Consider the following 5,000-nt stretch of genomic DNA (forward strand, 5'->3'; position numbering starts at 1 on the left):
TTCTCTCTCTCTCTCTCTCTCTCTCTCTTTTTTTTTCTAAAACAGAAAAAAAAAAGAAAAAGAAAGTTTTCTAGAGTACCCTTACAAGCAACATTATCCGACGATGTATGAAGTGATATCTAATTTCAAAAGGCGATACTTGTTGATTATATTACGTATAAATAATTATAGAAGGAGATCGATAAACAAGTATGATGGCCGATATAAACAAATAAACACAAAAATCGATTCTAATACACCGAGTATTTTCATAGATTTTCGAGAATTGTTAGAAGTAAGAAAAAAAAAGAAAAAAAAAGAAAAATAAAAAAAATATAAAAAAGAAAAGAAATAAGAAAACGAATGTCTTCGTTTAATTATACACAATTCATCTCATCTTTCATTACATTATATTATTACTAATCATTGTATTTTAAGATTATATTTAATAAAATTATCATATCAATTAGGATCGTCAATGATTTAATAAAAAAGAAAAAAAATTCAAGAAGGAAGAGAGCATTAAGGCAAACGATTAATCTGCTCAAGCATGTCTTTTTGATAATCGTGCGTGAACGCAACCATGAAGAAAATGATCGATATCCGATAGATCATTTCGACCGCGAAGAATCTCTCTATCTCCCTCTCTCTCTCTCTCTCTCTCTCTCTCTCTCTCTCTCTCTATTTATCTATCTATCTACCTATCTCTCTGTGTCCTCAACTTGCACCGGAAATCGCCTCGTAGCATCGTAGCACGATCGATAATGAGTGCATTTAACGTGAAAATTCTATCGGCGAAAAAAAGATCTTTAATTATCCTTAATTATATTTATTAGCAGACTTATTAGCGTTAGCAGAAGAGTTCGTAGTCGCGTGGTAGCTTTTATAATTCCCTTTTTCACCTCTTTTACTCTCTCCCTCCCTCCCACTCTCCTCCTCCTCTTCCTCCTCCTATCCATCCTTCATTCCGTCCTCCTTCCTCTTTTGCCTCTCACCCTTTCCTCGCCCACCTTTTTTTTTTTAGCACTCGGTATACTCTCTCCCTCCCTCCCTCTCTCTCTCTCTCACACACACACACACACACACACACACACACATACACACATACACATACTATCCAATAATCGTATTTTCTAACGCGATATCATTCGTAACGTATATTATAATAATGATCGTCAATGATCTATATAGTTTATCCAAGATTATTAACCTTTTCATTGCATTTTATTACACTTCTTGGATCGTTGATAGTTATTATTAAACGTGTGAAAGAGTGATTCGAGATATCAAAAAAAAAAAAAAAAAAAAAAAAAAGAAAAAAAAGAGAAAAGAAAAAATAAAAAAAGAAATAAGAGGAAGATGTACGAATGTGAAAGAAAAGAAAAGAAAAGAAAAGAAAAGAAAAAAAGAAAAAAAAGAGAGAAAGAAAAAAAGGAGAGAGAAAGAAAGAAGAAAGAAAAGAAAGAATAATGATATACGAATATCGATGAACTCTTTCGGTTTATTTTTTTTTTTTTTTTTTTTTTTATTATTATTATTATTATTATTATTATTATTTATACGATTAGTATACTCGTGATATTTATCGAATATTGAACGTTTGATAATGGAACAAAGGAACGATTTCGACTTCGTCACTACAGACAAGTCAAGAAAGTCAAGAAAGAAAAGAGAAAGAAGAGAAGAGAAAAGGAAAAAGAAATGGAAGAAGGAAGGAGAAAAGTAAAAACAAAAAAAAAAGAAAAAGAAAAGAAAAGAAAAGAAGTAAAAAAGTGAAAAAAGTAAAAAAGAAAAAAGAAAGAAAGAAAGAAAGAAAGGAAAGGAAAAGGGAGAATACAAAAAAAAAAAAAAGAAAAAAGGGGGGATCGGTGGTGGTGGGTGTGGGGGGCGGGGTGGATGGCAAGAAAAGAAAGTCGACGAAGATATGTGTATTAACGTTTGGAAAAGTATTTACTACTACTTTCAATGTTTCCGAAGGACACACGCGTACGAGCGTGATATATTTATCGCAAAGATATGATCGATAACCAACGAAGAGAGTCTGTTTTTTTGGAGAATGAAAGGGAGGATTATGAATCTCTCGAGAAAACATACGACACGGTACGGTACGGTACGGTACGGTACGGTATGATACGGTAACCGATCGATAATAGCTATCGCCCTTAAAGTTCGAGAGTGAGCGTCTCTCTCTCTCTCTCTCTCTCTTTTTCTCTGGAGTCCTAACTATAACACCCCTTTGCACTTTAATAGAGATTCGAAACGAGGGGATGGAAGATGGGCGTGCGAAAAAGAAAGAAAGAAAGAAAGGAAGAAAGATGAAGAGAGAAAATAAGAATGAGCGAGTGAGAGATGGAGAGAGAGAGAGAGAGAGAGAGAGAGAGAGAGAGAGAGAGAGAGAGAGAGAGAAGGCCAGATTTTTTTTCTTTTTCTATTTCTTTTTCTTTATTTCTCTTTCTTTCTCTTTCCCTCTTTTTCTGTCTCTCTCCTTTTTCACGGAATAAAAGATCTTCGATAGAAGCGATTTGACCTTCTCCCTGAGCTTCTCCTCAAGCGTACTTTTCGTTTCCGGTCGTTTCTTACGCGGTATTCTTCTTCGACCCTCGACAATGTTTCCCCAAAGGGACCGAAGAAAAACTTACTTTCTCTCTCTCTGTCTCTCTCTTTCTCTCTCTGTTTTTCTCCTTCTCTCTCTGTTTTTCTCTTTCTCTCTTTATTTTATCCGCGTTACTGTCGGATGAAAATTATTCAGTCTCTTCCACGAAATACACATTCACCCATACGTACGTAAATACATACATAGATGTTAAATCTCATTATACACGATGGAATACGCGACCTATGTTGTGACTGTACGAATTATTCCGTCTTCTTGAATTTTCTTAACGGCAAACAACGGAAGGAAATAATAAAGAAAGAAATAAAAAGAGAGAGAGAGAGAGAGAGAGAGAGAGAGAGAAGAATAATAAAATTGAAAATAAAAAGGGAAGGTTGATGGGTGGGTGGTTAGGATGAAGGTGGGAGGTGGGGATTAGGAAGCAGAACGGGGTGGTTGGTTGGTTGGTTGATTGGTGCTGATAGAAAAAACAAGAAAAAGAGATATCACGAAATATTTTAGAACGTGATTTGATTCGTTAGATATATGATAATAATGAGAGAGAGAGAGAGAGAGAGAGAGAGAGAGAGAGAGAGGGAGACTTTTATTTTTTCTTTTTTTTTTTTTTAAAGCCGGCGCGTGATTACGTTCTACGATTTAAATGCAATCTCTTTATCTTTTTTGACGTGACAGATGGTGGGTTACAGAGGGACGGAGTTCTTCTTCTTTATTTTTTTCTTTTCTTTGTTTTCTTTCTTTCTTTCTTTCTCTTCTCTCTCTCTTTTTTTTTTTCTTTTATTCTTCTTCCTTGTCACCATCGGACGTCCCTTAACGCAAATTATTTCTCATTCCTCATGTCTCGCGAAAGGATGAGATTATAATAGGGATAGACTTTGATCGAGCGGTATTAATATTTTATATATATATATACATATATATATATATATATATATATATGTATGTATGTATTTATATATATGTAGATAAAATTCTTATCATACGTATTATATAATATATATCGTACATGTGTATAATATATTTTTATTTTGCGACGATGTTTATAACGTCGTCAGCTATCTGACATTCTATCTTTGGTGTTACGCTGACGTCAAACGAAACGAGAGATCTACAGTCAGTCGGTTAACCAAAACGAAACGAGAGAGAAAGAGCACTCGTCCGTGTAATTTCTCAAAAGTTCCCCATCCTCTTACAGTATTTCCTGAATTTCATTTGAACTACGTGTTACGTTCGAAGTAACATGTAAGTGAGTAAGAGGTAGAGAGAGAGAGAGAGAGAGAGAGAGAGAGAGAGAGAGAGAGAGAGAGAGAGAAAGAGATATATATATATATATATATATATATAGATAGATAGATGGTTAGATAGATAGTTAGATAGTTAGATAGATAGATACAGATCTTTCTTTTTTGAACTTTCAACGATTTCAATCCTTAGGGTAGGAAGAGAAGATAGTTCTGAAGGGTTGGGGATGGTCAGATGAGATTGGTTGAGAATAGGAATTTGGTGGAGCAGGGAGAAGAGGAGGGTGGGAAGGGAGAGATCATATGATCGTTTCATTTTTTATCAGGACGGAAAGAAAAGAAGAAACAAACGAACGAACGAAGGGAGGGAAAAAAATCTGTAAAATAAAAAGAAGAAAGAAAGAAAGAAAGAAAGAAAGAAAGGAAGGAAGGAAGGAAGGAAGGAAGGAAGGAGAGAGAGAGAGAGAGAGAGAGAGAGAGAGAGAGAGAGAGAGAGAGAGAGAGAGAGAGAGAGAGAGATAGAGGAAGGGAGGAAGGGAGTAGGGAATAAAAGGAAAGAAAAGAAAATATAAACACGATAAAAAAAAAAGAAAAAAAGAAAGAAAAAAAGAGAAAAAAAAAGAAGGGAAAAAAAAAATAGAAAACGAGTAGTACTGGATCTCCCTTTCTATTTTCTACAAGGCAATCAAGCTCACAAGTCGAATGATATCATGGAAGAAGCTTTGATGGTTGAGGAAGAACCAGCAGCTCCGTTTCCGTGGAGAAGCTTGGGTCGTTGCTTATACGCGCGCACGTACGCACACATACACACCCACACACATACATACAAATGTACACGTGCGCGCGCACATACACACACACACACACACACCTAGCTGGAAAGTTTAAGGATGGAGGATGAAACCAAAAGGGAGGGAGAAAGGAGCTATAGAGAGAGGATAAGAGGGAGTGAGAGAGTGAGAGAGAGAGAGAGAGAGAGAGTGAGAGAGAGAGAGAGAGAGAGAGAGAAAGAATGAGGCAGTAGGTGAAGGCAAGTAACGAGGTAACGTTGGAGGGAGAGAGAAAGAGAAAGAGATAGAGAGAAAAAGAGAGAGAGAGAGAGAGAGAGAGTGAGAGAGAGAGAGAGAAGCAAGGTTTAGGGTAGGACGCAGCTCGCAGGAGCAGTAATA

At 36.0% G+C, this 5,000-nt stretch overlaps 1 protein-coding gene across 3 annotated transcripts in view; it reads left to right on the top strand.

The window, feature by feature from the left end:
• Positions 1-4,973: 4,973 nt before the first annotated feature.
• Positions 4,974-5,000, top strand: part of LOC124431063 (sodium- and chloride-dependent glycine transporter 1-like) — a 12,392-nt gene continuing 12,365 nt past the window's right edge. For all 3 annotated transcript variants that reach the window (XM_046978461.1, XM_046978462.1, XM_046978463.1), the window contains exon 1: positions 4,974-5,000. This exon is cut by the window's right edge. The gene's annotated coding sequence lies outside the window, so the exon portion shown is untranslated.

Source organism: Vespa crabro, chromosome 20 (genome assembly GCF_910589235.1).
Source record: "Vespa crabro chromosome 20, iyVesCrab1.2, whole genome shotgun sequence".
Lineage (NCBI taxonomy): Eukaryota > Metazoa > Arthropoda > Insecta > Hymenoptera > Vespidae > Vespa > Vespa crabro.